This window comes from Geotrypetes seraphini, chromosome 3 (assembly GCF_902459505.1).
Source record: "Geotrypetes seraphini chromosome 3, aGeoSer1.1, whole genome shotgun sequence".
Classification (NCBI taxonomy): Eukaryota; Metazoa; Chordata; class Amphibia; order Gymnophiona; family Dermophiidae; genus Geotrypetes; species Geotrypetes seraphini.
In genome coordinates this window covers 340,813,661-340,834,010 of record NC_047086.1, presented here as the reverse complement: position 1 = coordinate 340,834,010, position 20,350 = coordinate 340,813,661, and the positions used below count along the sequence as shown (strand labels likewise).

At 42.4% G+C, this 20,350-nt stretch overlaps 1 long non-coding RNA gene across 1 annotated transcript in view; it reads right to left on the bottom strand.

Moving 5' to 3' along the window:
• Window positions 1-3,213: 3,213 nt before the first annotated feature.
• The window catches only part of LOC117358253, a 44,926-nt gene continuing 27,789 nt past the window's right edge, over window positions 3,214-20,350 (bottom strand). The window contains exons 2-3 of the long non-coding RNA XR_004538981.1: window positions 11,938-11,991; window positions 3,214-3,378 (exon numbers count right to left, since the gene is read on the bottom strand). This is a non-coding gene — a long non-coding RNA (uncharacterized LOC117358253). The remainder of the gene's footprint in view (window positions 3,379-11,937; window positions 11,992-20,350) is intronic.

Here is a 20,350-nt window from a genome sequence, read left to right as displayed (position 1 = left end):
CCCTTCCCGGTGCATCCTGGGGAGGGTGTTTGGGTAAGGAGCATGGGGGTCCAGGTTTCTGAGGCAGAAGGGAATGGACATCCCTCTTGCCTCTCTCTTTTTTTCTTTTTTTTTTTCAAGGTGGCAATATGGCAGACCTGTCGGTAACACCAACAGGTACCTGTTGGGGTTTTTTTGGGGGTTGTTTAAACTAATCGCTATTTTTTGTGCATGGCAGAGCGATGTTAGGGCATCAATCGGTGGGCTGGTTTTCATATTAATTACCTCATTTTAATACCAATGTGGTTGTTTGCATAGTAGAGTTGGAGGCTGCAAGGGACGCACATAGAAGCACGCGGATGAGCTATTGAGTACATCAGTCGGTTAAATAAAGTTGATACTAAACTGGTTCAACTGGTTTAGCAACAATTGTTAGATGCTCAGTGACGTTAGTGCATCCAGGCCTAAGTGCAGATACTCAGCACCTAACTGCATAAGTTAACTGGACAAATTACAATAAAACCTTGGATCGCAAGTAACTTGGTATACAAGTGTTTTGCAAGACAAGTAAAACATTTTATTAAATTTTAACTTGATAAACAAGCAAGGTCTTGCAATACGAGTACATGCAGTATACACGCGTCACATCATCACAACTGAGCCGATGGTTCTTCTCTCTCTGATGCTGCGGGAGTGAAGTGACTGTCCTAAGCGAGCGAGGTCTTGCAATACAAGTACATACAGTATTTTGTATCAAAGTTTTGGGGTTATGGAACGAATTGTCTGAGTTTCCATTATTCTTATGGGGAAATTTGCTTTGAGTGTTTTGGATTGCAAGCATGTTTCTTGGAATGAATTATGCTAGCAAACCAAGGTTTTACTATATTTTATACAGTTCTCGGTCCTATCTTTGTCTGTTTTAACCTTATTGGAGTGCTGGAGTAGCCCAATGATTAGAGCAATGGCCTGGGAACCAGGGGAACTGAGTTCAGTTCCCATTTTAATTTCTTGTGACGCTGGGCAAGTCACTTAACCCTTCAGTGCCTCAGGTACAAAATATAATGGGCATCTCTATATAATATGTAAATGACATTTGGATTGTTTTTATTTTTATTTATTTATTCAATTTTCTAAACCGTTCTCCCAAGGGAGCTCAGAACGGTTTACATGAATTTATTCAGGTACTCAAGCATTTTTCCCTGTCTGTCCCGGCGGGCTCACAATCTACCGAATGTACCTGGGGCAATGGGGGGAGGGGGGGATTAAGTGACTTGCCCAGGGTCACAAGGAGCAGTGTGGGTTTGAACCCACAACTCAAACAGTGTGCAATCCTCACTCAGCAGGATAAACCATTCAAAACAGAACAGACCAACTTGTGACGTTCTTCAATTTTCTTTATTCAAAAACTTTTCTTTTTTCTTATCATTCTTGCTCCAATGCTCAAATGCCCGACGGGACCTGTTTCGCCAAACTGGCTTTATCAAGGGTTCCAGCAAGGAGCACTTAATTTGGCTTCCTCTTGCAGCCGAGGCAGGATAAGAAAAAAGAAAAGTTTTTGAATAAAGAAAATTGAAGAACGTCACAAGTTGGTCTGTTCTGTTTTGAATGGTTTATCCTGCTGAGTGAGAATTGCACACTGTTTGAGTTGTTCATTTTACCTCACTTCCTATCTTTTTGAACCCACAACCCCAGAGTGCTGAGGCTGTAGCTTTAACCACTGCGCCAAAAGTCATCAGCTTCCCAGACGGTATCAAGGCCACTAAGGCATCGAGTCTAGTCATGGCAGCCAAGGAAAGACTCTTCATGTGACTTTGCTTCAACATCGAGAGGTGCATCATCTTCAGTGTCATTCTCTTCGGAGTGAGTCGCGGCACCATTGGTACCGGCATCGAAGCCACAGGTATCGGTGCTTGAGTTCAAAGAGAAGCTCGATGCTCTCTTTTAAGCGGAGTATGGGGATATGCTCAAGCTTGTTACCCCGATGTCGACTCTTCTAGTTCTGGCCCAGCCTAAGCATCATGTCACACGAGATGTTGGTACCACCACTGCTCTATTGATGCACCATCATGGCTCTTGGCATCAGTTATCGTACTTCTAGACACTGCTCCAGTTCATCACAGCATCACCACAAATCATCAACCCATGCATCGAGGCATCGAACCTCTAGACACCGCTTCAGTTCATCACAGCATCACCACAACCCCAGGGTGTAACCACAAAAATCCCTTTCCCCTTCCTTTTTAAACTTAGGGCTCCTTTTACTAAAGTGTGCTACATGTTTTAGCGAGCTCTAAATATACGCACGCGCTAACACGCCCATTATAAGTCTATAAACGCGTTAGTGTTTAGCTAAAACAGCTAACGCACCTTTGTAAAAGAGGGGGTTAATCAGATAAACCATAGCCAGCTGCAACCTACCTATATCATAGCCTGGCACTGAATATTGGGGCATAACGACAGCAGTAGTCAAAAATACACTGACCACCACTGGCTGAATACTCACGCTATAGTAAATGACAGCAGATGAAGACCTGTATGGAGTAGAATGGGTACAAGTGGATTGATTTTTCACCCCATCAAAAATGACAAAGACTAGGGAACACTTAAAGTTAAAGGGAAATACTTTTAAAACCAATAGGAAGAAATATTTTTTTCACTCAGAGAATAGTTAAGCTCTGGAAAGCATTGCCAGAGGTTGTGGTAAGAGCGGATAGCGTAGCTGGTTTTAAGAAAAGTTGGACAAGTTCCTGGAGGAAAAGTCCATAGTCTGTTATTAAGACATGGGGGAAGCCACTGCTTGTCCTGGATCGGTAAAATGTTGCTACTCTGTGGGTTTTTGCCAGTTACTAGTGACCTGGATTGGCCACCATGAGGATGGGCTACTGGGCTTGACGGACCATTGGTCTGACCTAGTAAGACAATTCTTATGTTCTTATCCATATTTGCTTGGGATTACCTTATTGATGCTTTATTAGTCTGGGACATCCAACTTTAATTACATTTTATGTCAGTAAGTGATGTCTTTGTGTTTATTATAATCAAAAGCTAATTGGCGGCATGTGTCGAGTGGGCCAATTAGTAGAGAATGAAGGCACACTAAATTGTGCACATCCCATCAGGAAATCTCAGATAGCAGGAAATGCTTCATTAAAAATGAAAACTTTTTTTCTTCCCTGTTAATTCCGATTCTGCTCGTCTCTTGCCAGTCTGGGTGTCATGCATAGGTTCAAAGCTTTTTTTTTTTTTTTTTTTGCAGATTCAAAGACCATTTTTGTTGACACTGCCTCGGCAGACGAACACCAGTTTTATTAAATCTTCTTATGATGCTTCTATCTTCCCAGGGCCCTTTATGTCTCTCTGCGCCCTCTGACTGGCTATGTCCACAGCAGTGCTATAGAACTGGAAATAACACAAGCAAATTAGATTCAGGCACCTAGGAAGTGTACGCCACTTGTCATTGGTACCAATAATTGGCAGTGTCACATGTGTAGGCGCTAAGGGCCATATTCTGCAACCGGTGCCGGTATCAGTCTCCAGAAATGGCATCGGCTGCATGTCAATCAAGCACCGGTTTCAGAATCGCGGCCAGGTCAAACAATAAGATCCATGTAGCTCCTTAATGGACTTCCCAAAAAAACAACAACAACAACAACAACAACAAAAACTTCTTTTGAAGCGAGCCCTACCATGATGTATTTTCCCCTCCCACCACTTTCCACCCCTTTATTTTTATTTTCAATCTAGATGTATTTATGAACCTATCAAGCCCCTCCTCCCATCTTGTTTCCAGTATGCTATGCTCCCTTTTTAAAAAAAATTATTTTCTTACCTTTATTTTAATTTTAGAATATGTTTTATTTTTAATTTTAAACTTTTTTTTTTTTTTTTTTACTCATTCCATTGTAAACCATTTAGGTACCTATTTGATAAACGATATATAAAAGAATAAAGAAACTTGGAAGGCAGGTGCCGGAAACGTAGGCCACGGTTTTGAAATCATACATTTCTGGCACCTATGTTTGACATGAAATGCGTCTAACGAGGCACCTACTGGCAGCTAAGGTAATTTCTGGTGTTAACCACGCTTCCGTAAGTAAGATTCTGGGGCTGGTAATGTAGTCGCTGGCGGACGCCTATCTTTTCTTTTAATGCAATTTTAGCCGCTTTTAAATGGTGAGATCAATTACGGCGTCGCTTAAAGGCAATTAAACCAAGCAAGTTAGGCGGCGGCAGGGTGCCTACCGCCGCCTGTCTTCTGGCACCACTTCCAGAATCAGGGCTTAAGTGCTAGTCTGTTAGGCAGCACCTAGAGCTTGTTATTTTAAAGGAATGTTCACATGGGCGGAGCATGGACATGCCATCAATGTGCACCACTGACAGGGCAGGATTAACCAATAGGCCCAGTAGGCAACTGCCTAGGGCCCGAAATGGTCAGGGGGCTCGATGAAGGAAGGCATGAACATTGTTTTTTCAAAACGGCGATGGGCCCCTCCAGCATCGATCGGCAATGCGGGCCCCCCTCTCCCCCCCCCCCCCCCATCGACAGAAAGTAAGACAAGCAAGCAACGTGGGTAAGAAAGGCAACGGGAACTGTAATTGTGCAAGCGGTGCTGCTTGCCCAAAGCTTCCTTCTGACGCAGCTTTCTTTTTCCACCTGGGCGCATGGTGGGGTGGGGCAGGGCAGGGGGGCCCAGTGTACTTATGTGCCTAGGGGCCCTCGATGAATTAATCCTGCCCTGACCACTGATACCATATATTGATTGATGTACCTATATGCGCCTACTTATACCAGCCGTTGAACTGGTGTTGTTGATCATGCCTAACTTTTCTTATGCCAAAACAGGTTTGTGCTAGTATTGTATAATGACAGGCATGCCTAAGTGCAATTGCATAATTGGTGCTAAGCTGACTATTCTTTTGAAACAGATACGGTAATTATCAATTAATTTGATAAGGCATATATATATAAAATTGGAAAAATTGAAGATACTTAATCTGAAATAAAATTTAAATTTCTAATGACTTGGGACAAGGCGTTTTAAATCTTTCCGGTGAAGAATTGGACCAAGTGTGTTACATCGCTGAGGTGTTAAAAAAATAAAACAGTATGTAAGATAAGGAGTTTTATATTGTTGGTAGGATAAATGTTTGCCTTTAACTACTAAATCCATCGATATATTGAACAAGAAGTGTTGCTATTAGTTACATTTATACAAAGAAATACAAAGTAACCAAAATGGTTCAGGCTGTAAACTTATAACTATTCACCATAACAGATGTAACAAAATTAATTGGGCGGAGGAAAGGACCTCAAGAGCTCAGTGATACAGATTAGAACTGTGAAGCATAACAGCATTCCTGTACTGTTCACATAACATCGAGCAATCATTGGTCAGAAAAATCTCCCTCTTTTTTTTTATAATTGAAACATCTAACGTGTCCATATTCTACTTATTTTCTTCTTATAAATGATTTTTTTGTTCAAAATTTATCAACTCGTGTGGTAGATAGTTGTAAATTATGTATATTTGTGTGTCCATCTTAGTTGAAAATACATGTCCACCTCAAAATTCTCAAGATGCATAAAGCCCACACTATCAACACAGCTGAGAGAACAATGAAAATGTAGAAAAAAAATCCACTTAGGTTGAATGTTGATGTTGATCAGTTAAAATAAGCAAAATGTATCGCTCAAATTCCATGATGTATCACATTCAGCACTCTACGGAGCTTCTCTGTTTCACTTTGGAAAACAAGCTTCCTCAGGAGCAAGGCATCTTTTTTTTAATTTTTTTTTTAAATAATTAAATAATAAATTAACTGAAGAGAAGGTAGCAGAAATTTTTATCAAATAAGTACAGAAATCTGGTGGATACACAGGAAATAAAATTCAACATTTTTTCACAAGTGAAAACTGAAAGGCGCTTTGTGAAGCAAGCTCTTCAGTTTAATATTCCTTTTCATTCTTGCCATTCACAGCCATTTGAGCAATAAGTTTTTTTGTTGTTGTTGTTGTGGATTAGTTACACTTATGCCGAAACCGCCCTGTCTCACATCCTTACTTTTGCCAGAAGGACTTTGATCTTGACAGGCAAGAAGCTACAAGAAGGGCAAAGTGAATTCCTCTTTTGTTGCATTTGTGCAAGTTTTTGTGTCATGAAAGGATTTAATTTGGTAAGGTAGTTTTTATAGAGCTCTTCTTCCAAATCCTATATTTTCTTTAAGGGCTGGAGGAGCTGCCGTACAGTGAGAGATTAGAGAAACTGGGCCGCTTCTCCCTTGAAAAGCGGAGACTGAGAGGGGACATGATCGAAACATTCAGGATAATGAAGGGAATAGACATATTTGATAGAGACAGGTTGTTCACCCTCTCTAAGGTAGAGAGAATGAGAGGGCACTCCCTAAAGTTAAAAGGGGATAAATTCCGTACAAAAGTAAGGAAGTTTTTCTTCACCCAGAGAGTGGTGGAAAACTGTAACGCTCTTCTGGAGGCATTTATAGGGGAAAACACCCTCCAGGGATTCAAGACAAAGTTAGACAAGTTCCTGCTGAACCAGAAAGTACGCAGGTAAGGCTAGACTCAGTTAGGGCACTGGTCTTTGACCTAAGAACTGCCGCGGGAATGGACTGCTGGGCACGATGGACCATTGGTCTGACCTAGCAGCAGTAATTCTTATGTTCTCTTATGCTTTTAATATCTAATTCTTCTGTCATTCTTTCTCACGTCAGTCTATCCAAAGAAACAATAAGCAGTGTTTACCTTTCTGTTCATTGCTTAATTGTTTTCTATCCTATTTTCAATTGTATTTCCTCCCCAGGCACCTTTTGTTTCTTGTTAGTCTTGTTTAGTTTATATAATATTAAGTACGCCGTTGAGTTAAAGTTGTTTTATTTCCTTTTTTTAATATTTGTGTTGTGTTTGGTGTTTTTTATTTTCCTCCCCTTACATTTTAATTGTAAACTCACTTAGAAATTTGATAAGCGACAGTATCAAATTTTAATAAAAACTTGAAACTTGAATATGGTAACACTCAGCAAAAGCCAAATACCTATGAAGTTAATACAGCTTTGGTGGAGTGAGCTTCCACAGGCCTTAGGGCTGACAAGCAACCGTTGTAAGACTCAAAGCAATTTTTAAAAATCTGTCCAGCTTACTGCAATCAGGATTTTTGTTTTTTTGGAAGGATTTCATCTTTCTAAGTGCAATTGAAGGTTTCCAAAACCTGCTAAATCTAGATTAGTTGCATTGGACTTAGAGGGTTTTGGAAATAAACCCTTCCTTTTTAACATCCCTGCACATCCATGTAGTGTAAAATTTTCGTCAAGATGGTTTGAGTTTAGGGCATAAAGTAGACAAAGCCATATCTTAATTCAAAGAAAGGAAACCAGGAACTGCCTTGAATCCAGGGATTTGCACACCAAACATTTTTGTGTTGGTTAATATTTAGCTCTGAATCACTGAAGTATTGATCTAGTGTTGATCTTGCTTGCCTCACACATTAAAATGTGTGAGGCAAGCAAGTTTAGAATTGTAACAGTAGATCTTCAAACTTGTTGACAGACATCTGTAACAGAAGCAACAGCACTACAAGCTGTCAAGAGCGTTACAAAACATCATGGCAAGAGAAGAGGTGCAAAGGGCATAGACAGTGGGAGGAAGACTAAAAGCTGCCATTAGAAGAGTAAAGAGACACAGAGAATACTGGAAGAGGGCAAAATAGCACCAAAACTGGCAGAAGAACACCAAGGCACTTTGAGAGAAGAAAATCTGCAACGGCATTGTCAAGACGGCCGCAAGGCACTGGCACTTATCTGGAAGATCCAAAGGCAGCATGAGAGGGTTACAGTAGCAGTAACATTGACTGGAAGGCACAGGAACACCACGGAAGAGCTAATATGGTATCCAGAGTGGGGAAAGGCATTCAGACATCTGGAAAGGCCGAAAGGCGCTAGAGGAGGGCCAAAGTGGCAGCAAGATAGGTTGCAGAAGCCCAGACAGCGGGCATAGGCTGAGGTCAGCTGAACCGTGTACCTGCAAGTTAGTTTCCTAGCATAGGAACCTGAAGGACTCATGCTCCTATCAGTGCTGTGGTACAGAAATGTTTTCACCAACTGAGAATGATTCGCTCTCTTTCTAAAGTTCTAGAACCTTCATCCATAAATACTGGGATTCACTCACTGGTGATCTCTTGCATTGATTATTGCAATGCCCCTTTATAAAGGCATAACAGAAAAAGAAATAAGGCGGCTACAGATTGTGCAGAACACATCGATTAAAATGAATTTTAATGCTAAAATGTTCAACCACGTTCCCCTCGCCCCCCTTATTAATCAAAGCCCACTGGTTACCAGTAGAGCATAGAATCACTTATAAAATCTTACTACTAACGTTCAAAACTCGCTCTAGGAACCAGCCAGAATTCATCAATAGGTTTTTTTTATTCCTTATACTCCATTCAAATCCCTTTGTTCAGTCACACATAATCTCCTCACTATTCCATCTTTAAAACATATTAATACCGAGCGATCTAATATCTTTTCCGTTACCGCACCCTCCCTCTGGAACTCCACACCGAATTATCTACAAGAAGAATCAACCCTAAATCAATTCAAATCAAAATTGAAAACATATAACTGTCCTTATATATAAACTATAACTGTCCTTCTAAGGACAATATGAATTCTCCCATCCAGGTTTGTCCCTTTTATGTTTACTTTTCTCTCATTATTGTACTTCTATTCCCCTTCCCTTTTGTCAGCGTTCGTCTTGTGTTATCTGCTTGTTGTATTAACATTCCCTAATGATAGAAACATAGAAAATGACGGCAGAAAAGGGCCACGGCCCAACAAGTCTGCCCACTCTAATGACCCCCCCACCCCTAATTTCTTCCTTGAAGTGAAACCCACATGCTTATCCCATTTTCTCTTACAATCCAGCACGCTGCTGGCCTCAATTACCTGCAGTGGAAGACTATTCCAATGATCAACCACCCTTTAGGTGAAGAAATACTTCCTGGTATCACTATGAAATCTCCCACCCCTGAGTTTCAACGGATGTCCTCTTGTCGCCGTAGGTCCTTTAAGAAAAAAAGATATCCTCTTCTACCTCAATACGGCCCGTGACATATTTGAACGCTTCGATCATGTCTCCCCTCTCTCTAACTTACTAATTCTGATACTTTGTTTTAATTCTAAATGTATTATGTATGGCTACCTGTTAAAGAATTTGCGGAGAATAACATGATTAGGAATGAAAAGGTTGCTTATTATTTTTTAAATATGATGTCATACTCTTTGTATGGTGTATCCTTGGCCTGTGATATGTTAATTGGGAAATATGAAATATGTATTCTACTGTCTAGGGACAAATAGTATGCATGTGTATGAATGAGTAGGATGTTATATTCTCTGTATGTGGGGGGATGGGTGGGTGGGGGGAGGTGTTTATTTTAGACTTATATATATATATATCCCTTGCTTATGTTGGGAATTGTTATGTGGAAATATTTTGGAGAATGTATTCTGCTATCTAATTGTTTATATGAAAAATTTTCAATAAAAAATATTTGAACTAAAAAAAAAAAGCTTTTTATTGATGTACATACACCGCCTAGAAGACTGATTAGGTGGTATACACATTTTTAAAATAAACTTGAAACAATCCTCCTGGGCTGGGGAAGAATTCACAGGAATGCTACAGGAATTCAGGCCCGAATCTCAGCCTGCATGTCCGACATTGCCGCTTGGATGTCTCACCGTTATCTCAAACTGAATATGGCCAAAACTAGTGTGACCATATGGCTCCAGAAAAAAAGGGATGGATTGAGACATCCGGGTTTTACTTCCATTGAAAGCAACCAAGATGTCTCAATCTGTTCTCCTTACTTCCATTACTTTCAATGGAAGTAAAACCTGGATGTCTCAATCCGTCCCCTTTTTTCTGGAGCCATATGGTCACACTAGCCAAAACTGAACTCCATATCTTTCCACCTAAACTCACCTCCCCCCCCTCTCGCCGTTCTCTGTTTCCATGGATAACACTATCCTCCTCCCTGCCTCGTCAGCTCTCAACCTAACTCCTCTGCACAGGGACTGTCTATTGTATGTTAATGTACTGTACTGCGTATGCCTTTCAGCGCTATAGAAATGATAAACAGTAGTAGTCGTAGATGGCTTGGATTTGGTTAGTGGAGTCACGGACTGCCTGTGCATCCTTTGCTCTCTGTTAGGGGAGGCTAAGATGGGGCAGGACTATGGGCATGTAAAAACTCTTAGATAAGGGGATAGTGGTAGAATAGTGTAGGCCACCGGTTGCCTCTCTCTAGAACCTCTGGTGCTGATGGTATTATTTGCCAAAAAGGGGAAATCACAATGCACACCAGAATAATACAACATAGTACACTTCCCCCTCCCCATTTGCGGTTCCTGCACTCGCGGTTTCATATAATCGCAATTTTTTTCTGGGGAGGGGGAAAATTAAAAAAAATAGTCTTTTTTTCTCCCTGCCGCCTTCCCGACCTTACCTGGTGGTCTAGAGGGTTTTCGGGGCAGGAGCGATCTTCCTATGCTCCTGCCCCGTGCAGATCGCTATGAGGAAATTGCTGCTGGGAGTTCCCGTAGTCTCTCGAGATTACGTCGGGAACTCCCTACAGCCATTTCCTGATGGCGATCTGCACGGGGCAGGAGCGTAGGAAGATCGCTCCTGACCCGAAAACCCTCTAGACCACCAGGTAAGGCCGGGAAGGCGGCAGGGAGGTGGGGGTGGGTCAGAGCCGGATAATCGCGGTTTTTCGGCATTCGCAGTCCGGCTCTGCCCGTATCCCCCGCGAATGACGAGGGAGAAGTGTAAACAGAACAATATTTGTAGTATTCCGGAAGTATATGCGGGTACTTTTAACAATTTTATCCCAGTCAGCCCTAGCAACCCAGTTCAGCATCTTTCTGTTATCCATGTAAATAGTGATAAACAGCAGCACAACAACAGAAATCCTGTGGTTACTAGCAACCACAAAATTGTCTGTCATTTGTGTGGTATGTTGCCAAATGGCCATCAGAATTGCCAGCTTTTAGTCTATTGATGAGTTGCCAAACGTTTAGAATATGCGTTGTCTGTTCTAGCTGTAAGTAATGGTTAGAGCAGCGGTCTGAGAACCAGGAAAGCCAAGGTTCAAATCCCACTGCCACTCCTTGAGATCTTGGAAGTTAAGTGACTTGACATTACCTCAGCTAAAAACTTGGACTGTATGCACTCCAGGGACAGGAATATACCTAATGCATAGGCGTCGGAACAGGGGAGGCCGCAGGGGCCGTGGCCTCCCCAAAAACTGGTGCCCGCCCTCCTGACTCCCAGGGTTTAACTTAAAATGATCGGGCACCTGCCACCACGCAGCTTCAAGGAGCAGGCCTGCCCCCGGAAGTAGAATGAAGACTTCCGGGGGCAGGCCTTCTTCTTGATGCTGCGCGGCGTCTGCCCGATCATTTAAAATTGAAGCTGCCGCATGATTTTGCCGGAGCTAGGGAGGAGCACCTTGGCCCCCCCCCAAACAAGACAGCATTCCGCTGCCCCTGACCTAATGTACCTGAATGTAACTCACCCTGAGCTACAATTGAGAAGGATGTAAACTAAATTCAAATCCAAATTCCAGTACCAGGCACACTATAAAGCAGGGGGTGTCCAACCTGTGGCCCTGTGAAGTAGTTTGTGTGGCCCCAGTCGAGGGCGATGCAGTGTTTTCCTCTGCTGCCCCCAGGTGTTTACCGTCTTGCCGGCTCCCTCCTCTGTCTTGCTGCAGTGTTTGCGCGGCCCCATAAAACATTTTTTTCAGCCAATGTGGCCCAGGGAAGCCAAAAGGTTGGACACTCCTGCTAAAACTCCTATAAAATCACTCAGGACATATAAAGTAATTCTAGCAGACCATAACAGTGCTAAATTCCAGGAGTCACGAAACAAGGACCTACCTAAGAAAAGGCAGCACCATAAACATTACAGTGGGCAGTAGAATATCAACGCACCTGTTGGGAAAGTAAAACAAGCCAGATTAGTACAAATGATCTTACCCAGACATTCAGGCCCTATAAATGGCTCCACTGTTAGGCACTAGTTTTATTTGGTTTAATTGCCTTTAATCAATGTGATAGTTGATTGCGTCATGTAAAAGCAATTAAAATGTTATTAAATAAAAGACGCCGCCTCCACAAACAGCACTGTAACTGCGACTACAGATGTGCCTACTGGCGACTAAGGGTAAAATAGACGTGGTTAATGCCGGAAGTACCCTTAGGCATCAGTAGGCACTTCAGTAGTCACAATTCTCATCACTGACAGGCACCAGAAATGTAGGCCTTAAAAAACACTGGCCTATGTATCGGTGATAAAGCAAGGAAAACTGCAGGTACATGTTAAAAACAAGACCTTAAAAACAAACCAAGGGACCCAACACGGTCCGTGTTTCGATAACGCGCCTTCATCAGGGGTCCCAAGTTGAAAAGGGGATCAAATGGAACCGCAAACAAAACTGAAACCTGTATTAGAGAATGACACGGTGACAAAATTCATCACCGTTCCTGTCCCCGCGGATAACCGCAGGAAATAAACCCATATAATTTTCTATTTCAGCCTCTGTCCATGTAGTGTCTATTTCAGCCTCTGTCCTTCTACACCAGCATTATTCAAAGCAAAGCTTGCGGGTCAGTGGTTGTGGCCATTCATACTCTGATTCTTCCCTCGTTCCTTAAAGAATGACATGAAGATGGTTTCCCGCGGTTATCCGTGGGAACGGGAACGGTAATGAATTTTGTCACCGTGTCATTCTCTAGCCTGTATGAAAACGAGTGCTGGAAGTCACTGTGTGTGGGCTGCTTATGAAGGCGTGTTACCGAAACACCATGTTGGGTCCCTTGGTTTGTTTTTAAGGTGGTGTTTTTAACTGCATTTATTGATATAAATAAACTTTGCCCGCATCATTGTACGTGCGCCTGCAGTTTTCCTTGTTTTGTCTTCGTACCCTTCACTGCAGACCCTGTTGGTTCTTCCTTCTTGTTGGTGCTAAGTATCAGTGATTCCATAAATGGTGCCGTTGGGTGATTGACATATGATTGGCACCACTTTTGGTGGTTGGCTGCCAATCATGGCACCATTCGTAGAATCCGGGGCCTCAGTGCTCCCAGAATACCTGGCTTTATTCTGAGATCAGAGATGGACCCTCACCAAACATACTTCAGATCAATTGGTTCTTCCCTCTATGACTGTGTGACATGTCTCCGCTCATGAATTTGCTTTCTGCTGCTGTGCCCTTGCACTGTGAAATAATTTCCCTCCAGATGTATGAAGAATTGCTTCTAGGCCTAAATTCAAGATGGCTCTGAGAACTTGGTTCTTTAGATGGGCTTTTGATTCATTTGTTAAGATAGTTTAATTTTTCTTTATCTTTTCTTGTCCTTTCTTCTTTTTCTTTGTGTCTCTACTATTTAAAACGTTTTTGCTGTTTTATTTTTATTGTACTGTATGATTTTTATTGTTGTACTATATATTGTACTCATATTCTGTTTGGTTATATTGTTGTCTATGTTGTTTTATTTTGGCCCATTTTTATTTAACTTTGTTTTTGTAAACTGCCTTGATGTGGTTTTAACAATAAGACAGTATAACAAACAAAACACTCTGTTTTTCTATGACAACCTTGAAAGGCTTCAGGACTTCAATCACATGACTCATACTTGTCTAATCCTGTTGCCAAAGGAGGCTTTCAGTAATAATCTATGTCTCATTGCTCCAGTAACCTCTCCTGGATCAGATAAGTGGAATTCTACCTGGTACCTTCATCCTAAATGAGCCCTTATCCCTTGTCTGGTGGCCCCACTGTATCCTTCCTCTTATGCAGCTCAGGCCCATCCACTGGAGTGAAAGTACCCTGCTAATTTCAGCATTTCTTGATGAGTATCTTCAGGACAGGGCTACTGCTTTCTGTGCTCCCCAGGGAATCTGGACACCAAATGCAGCATGTGTGCAAAGCATCTGATACCATGAAAGACCTCCTCCTTCACTGTCTTAATCATGTTCATCAGTGGTGCCTCACACAACGAACTTAATTCGTTCCAGGAGCAAGTTTGTTATGCGAAAAGTTCGTTATGTGAAACGCGTTTTCCCATAACAATACATGTTAAAAAAAATTATTCGTTCTGCAGCATAAAATATGCTAAGATGACATAAAAAAAGATAAATTTGTCAAAATGGTGAAAATGGTGGTCTTGCTGAGGCCAAACTCTTTGACGAGGTCACACTGTTTTACCCCACATTCACTCCTTCTAATTATTTCCCGTTTCATTTCAACAGAAATCACCTTCCTGCTTTTTTTAGAAGCCATGATATATAAAAAATATTGAGTTTATCTTAAAAGGACGACTGTATACAGTGAGAGAGGGCAGTTAAGCGCAGTGACTAACGACTGCCTGCGCGGAAGGATGCAATACATCGGCAGCTCGGGCGACTTCGTTGTGTGAAACGAAGTTCGTTGTGTGAAACGAAGTTCGTTGTGTGAAGTTCGTTGTGTGAAACGAAGTTCGTTGTGTGAATCAAGACATGAAGTTCGTTGTGTGCAGCGTTCGTTGTGCGAGGCGTTCGTTATGCGAGGCACCACTGTACATCTATTACAAAAAACAGGAAGCAAGGTGCTCCGACTGTGGTCTATTGGCCAGCCACACATCATTCCTTTTATTTCTGCTAAACTATGGGCCCAGATATAGCTATCACCCCTCAACTGCGGGTGCAACACAGCTCCCCTGGTACCCTTCTGGTGCATCACACTTATACCTAAAGCCTGCCCTGCCTCATCCAGCTGCCACCAGTATAGCATTTTCACTAATCCAGATGTAAATGGTGAAATGCACGCTGCCTTTGCCAGCTCAGATTGCAACTGGGAATGTAATTGATTATACAGGTTGGGGATCACTTGCCTACTTAAAGTTGTCCTGCAGGGCATTTGGTAATTGGGAGTTGAGAAATGCTGAAGCTTCATAAACATTACATTGGTGTCTTATATTCTGCCAATACCTTGTGTTTCTAGGCGGATTACAAAAAGGGGTGTTCTGGTCATATCCAGGAAGATTACAAGATGGCTATTTGGTTGGAAAGTTTAGGGACTGGAGAAAGAAAGAGGTAACCGGTTATATCATGAGTCTGTCTTGATATATTTCCTGAATAGCATGTTTTATATTTCTCTTCTGAAGGTTTTGTAGTTTCACGCGTTCTCATTCATCTGTGGGGGCTAGTCACTCAGGGCAGTCATTTCCCCAGTACAGTATTAACCCCCGTTAATGCTTGTCCTGCAGTGATGCTGCTGAACACCTTTCAGTCTCTATGGTTGCTTGCTTTGGTTGTGTGTCAAGGCTGTTGGCATGCAATCTCATAGGAGAAAGAGACTTGGGATTCTGCTTGGGAAATAGCTTTTGCTATAGCTTTTCCACTGCTGTTCTTTCCACTGTTGGATTGAATCCTCAAACTAGGATCCACTTCCTCCCTTGTACTGAGCTAAAAATAGTGGTTTCCACAAATGATGCTACACACCACTGTTGGTAAAATGGTCCATCAGCTTGCCTCTGCTAATGTATTCCCTATAGTAATTTTATTCTATATATCACAGATCTTCAAGCACTTTAAAATGCCTTCACTCCTCAGGTATTAGGAGACTTTCTCTCTGCTTCTGGGAGGGGGGGGGAGGCAGGGGACAAATGGAAGAAAGGATGATAGGTCAGGGGAATTCTTATCACTTTGCTGTACCTTTGGGGTGCTCTGGGCATTAGAACTGGAATGCCTCCTCACCACTGTGACCACCTTCAAGACGCTGTTCAGCCATGAGACAATATGTTATGTTAATCAAGTTTTCTATTTCGCCTTTATCTATTCAGTTCAAGGTCAGATTACATTACAAGAGGTTGGGTCAGTTACCCAGGAAGTTACAATGGTCAGTTTTGACACCAGCATTCAATAGAGTAGCTATCTAATGATTTTGATGCAAATCCCATTCATGAAGATCCTTATGATTCTGTAGCTGCCAGTTCATACACTTCTCAGCACAGATAGTCTGCACCGGCTACTGAACTCCGTTGACTTTAAGGAACAAAGTTATCCAATACCCATATCACCTATGTGAAAAAGTAACTGCTCCCTAAACTTAATAACTGGTTGCACCACCTTTAGCAGCAATAAGAGCAATCAAACACTTCCTCTAATTTGATATTAATTTTTCACATCACTGTTGAGGAATCTTAGCCCATTCTTTGCAGAATTGTTTAAATTCAGACACATTTATAGGTTTCATGCATGAGCTGCTCATTCCAGGTCTTGCCACAACACCTCTAAGTCAGTACTTTAACTAGGCCAATTCAAAACTTTAATTTTGTTTCTCCTCAGCCATTCATAGGTAGACTTGCTGCATAACCCAATTAAGATTCAGTTTCAGCTCACGGACAGATGACTAGACTTTCTCATTTACATTTCTTTTGTCACAGTACAGAACTCAAATTGCTCCTTCAAGTTTTCCAGGTTCTGAGGCAGCAAAGCATTCCTACATGATCATACTACCACAACCATGTTTGACTGTTGGTATGATGTTCTTATTGTATTTGCTTTCTCCGTTCATAATGGAACCTGTGTTTTCCAAAGAGTTCTACTTTGACTTGTCTGTCCATAGATTATTATCCCAAAAAGTTTGGAGATAATTATCCAGGTATGATTTTGCAAATGTGAGCTCATATTTTGCAAATGTGAGCTAATATTACCTTTGGATAGCAGCAATTTCCATCTTGCTACACTCCCATGGGTCCCATTTATGTCCAGTCTCTTTCTTACTGTAAAGTCAGAAACACTGATTTCAGCTAAGGCCAGGAAGGCCTACAGTTTTCAGATGTTCTTCTGGGATGTTTTGTGACATCCTGGGTGAGTTGTCATTGGCTGCTTTGGCAGGTAGGCCATTCCTTGGAATATAGGGCAGCCATTCCTTGGAATATTTGCCACTGTTCCAAATCTTCTCCATCTGGAGGCAATAGCTCTCTCACGGTGGTTTGGTGGAGTCCTAGAGTTTTAAAAGTGGCTTTGTAACCCTTTCCAGACTGATTTATTTAAACAACTTGCTTTCTTCTCTTTTGGAATTCACTTTGATTCTGGCCTAACATTTTTGTAGAAACTTTCTGGTTTTTACTTTACTTTCACAGCAAGGGTTAGGTTCAATTCAAAATACTCACACTGGCATTTAAGGCATTCCAAACGGACTACCCGACTATCTCTTAGAGTTGACAACTCCATATATCCCTGTTCATCGTCTGCGCTATATTAACAACCAGAGACTTGTTCTATGCAGTTCTTCTCAGGCCTACTGGGAGTCAATGAGAAAAAAGCAGCTTTTATTTCATGGCTCCTTTTCTTTGAAACACTTTGCTCCTTGCAATCCACGTTGAATCATCTTTTATAAATTAGTCTCTAATCCTACTGTATTTCTGCACAGAAGTTTTTAATGATCAATGTTAATTTTTCTGGATAAAACTGAAATGCTGCTATTTATTGCCAAGATGCTTGAAAGTTCTCTTGTTATGAATGGTTTGCTTTTCTATGATTTCATTGGAATTCTTTTCTGAAATTTGTTTTTATTGTATATCACCTTGAATTACTTCCTGAAAAAGGCAATTCAACAAATCTGAATAAACCATAAAGGCTGGCGGCAATCAAGCCTAGCTGTGTTCAATCAGCTGAATCTAATTATCAATTAAGTTGGGTGATGGGTGTTAAATTTGCTCCTTAAATAATAATTTTTTAAAACAGTGTTATGTGTTTACGCAGGCTTTCTTTATCTCATATTAAATTTGGTTAAAGATCAGAAACCAGTGGGCAAACTCTAAAAAATCAGTATAGCTTGCCGGTCCTATGCTTCCAGACAGATTTCTTAGGACATCAGGCCGCCCAGTGGTATAAATTAATATCTGGTTATATGAATAAGAAACCAAAAACTAGTCTTAGAGACATTTGGAGCTTTAAGATAAAGCAGCAGATTTCTGCATCTCCATGGCCACAAATTTATACTTGGAGGATGAGATGTATAGTGTCAGCATCTATAAGACAAACTTGGTTTTTTTTGTTGCATAGAAGTATTTGGACCCCTGTTAGAGTACAAAAATTAGATAGTTCTAAGTCAAATAGATGCTGGCATTGTCATCTCGATATAGGGACATTTGCTCTTCTTTTGTCCCTTGATAATTAAATTTTGGCAATCCATTTGGAGTCAAATAATAGAATACTGGAAGCTCCAGTGGCATTGACATATAATACAGTGCTATTCGGCATGTTAATGAGGGCAAAGAATCCAATAACTTAATGTAATAATAAATTACTTTTCATCATGACGGGAGTTGCCATACAACTTATTCTGAAAAATTGGAAAAATTGGGACAGATTAAACTATAGTTTTTGGTGGGAATCCTTGTGCCAAACTTATAAATTTGAACATATGAGAGCAATACAATTTGGACATCATAAGAAATTCAAGGAGGTTTGGGACCCATTGACAAAATTTTGTAAAGATTGATTATTGGTTTTAGCCCTTTGATTATTTTAGCAATGCCTCTGCTGGGCCAGACCTGAGGTCCATCATGCCCAGCAGTCCGGTCATGCGGCGGCCCAACAGGTTCAGGACCTGTGCAGTAATCTTCTATCTATACCCCTCTATCCAGAGGTCACGTGATGTGTTGAGCGGGGTGAGACGTGCTTCACTCGTGCTCCGGGGCCCTGAATCCCTCTGCATCGTTCTGCTTCGTTTTGGCCAGCCCTAGCCCTGCACTGAAACCTTTGAGAAGGTTAATGGACCATTTCTTACAGCCGCCCAGCCCGGTAATGAGCGCGAAATCGAGCCGTGGGGGAAAAGACAGGGAGACCAGATCGGCGCGACCCGAGCCCAAGATGGCGGCGGGAGACTTGGGTTCCGCGCTTCCCCTGTCTGAGGCCCATATTGCGGCATTGTCGGCATCAGTGGTGCGGGCGCTGGATTCTAGATTCGACCTCCTCTCCAGCCAGCTTACCTCTCTGGAATCTCTTTTGGGGGAAACGACTCGGCGGACGGGAGACCTGGAGAGCCGCGTATCGGGGGTTGAAGACACGTGCTCCTCCTCGGCGGCGGATCTGGCTGCTCTGCGCACACAGCTCCAAAGGCAAGCGGAAAAGATAGAAGATCTGGAAAACCGCTCGAGGAGAGATAATATCCGACTGATTGGCCTGCCTGAATCAGTTCCTGACTCTCGCCTTCTTTCTCTCGTGGAGTCTTGGTTCCAGCAGGAGTTGCCGCTTCCAGCGGGGGTTGGGCCCTTGAAGCTTGACCGCGCTCACCGCCTGGGCCGGCGTATGGAGGATCGGGACCGAGCTCGAGTCACCATTTTCAAAGTCCACAATTCGGCGGTGAAGTCTGAACTTATGCGGCAGTACCGGCAAAAGCGTAATACTCTCTCCTATGAAGGAATCCCGGTACGTCTGTTCCAGGACTACTCCCCTGCCCTACAAGAACGTCGACGGCGCTTCTCCCGGGTGTGCTCTGCCCTTTTTGACAAGAAACAGCGGTTCCAGCTACTTTATCCGGCGCAACTGAAGGTTTGGACTCCATCTGGCTGGCGCCTGTATTCGACGGCAGAGGATGCCCAGATCTACCTGGACTCCCTACCGGGAGAAGCGGGTCCCTCTTCGGCTACCTGAGTCTCGGGGCAGAGTTGGTGTGGGGAGCTGTTCTCCTTTACAAGAGCGGCTTTATTTTGTTTCCCCATTGCTAGCCTTTTGAGCTTTACTATGGCTTGATTCTGGACTTTGTTGCCCATTACATCTCACTCACTGTTTGGGCTGCAATGTGGCCTACTCCTAATGCATTTTATGTGTTATCTACATTTTGTTATTCTTGTGGTTGCATATCTGGTTTTGCAGTTTCCATTTTCCAGTTTCTGTTCTGGATATTGCTGCATACAGTATTGGTGGCCTTAGTTGGTTGTAGGTGTACTTGGGGTTGAATGGATGTTGTACCTCTGGGTGGCGCTCTTGTCCTGTATGGTACTGGGGTTTGTCTCATGGGGGTGGGTTAGAGTATGTTCGTGGGGTTGAGTTCTCCTTTGGGGTATGGACTGGGTGTGTGTGGATGGGAGTGGGTGTTAGGGGGAGTCCTAGTGTGGTTGTGTGTGGGTGATTGTTGGTTTCTATCCTCGGTTCTGGTGGGGCTGAGTATCTTCTATATGCTTTACTTCCATGTTCCTTTCCGGGGTCCTTTGGTGACTATTTCAGGTCCACTGGCTATTGGGCAATGTTACTTTTTGTGTTTAGGGTTAGTTTGCTTATTAGCTTTGCTCCCCCTTT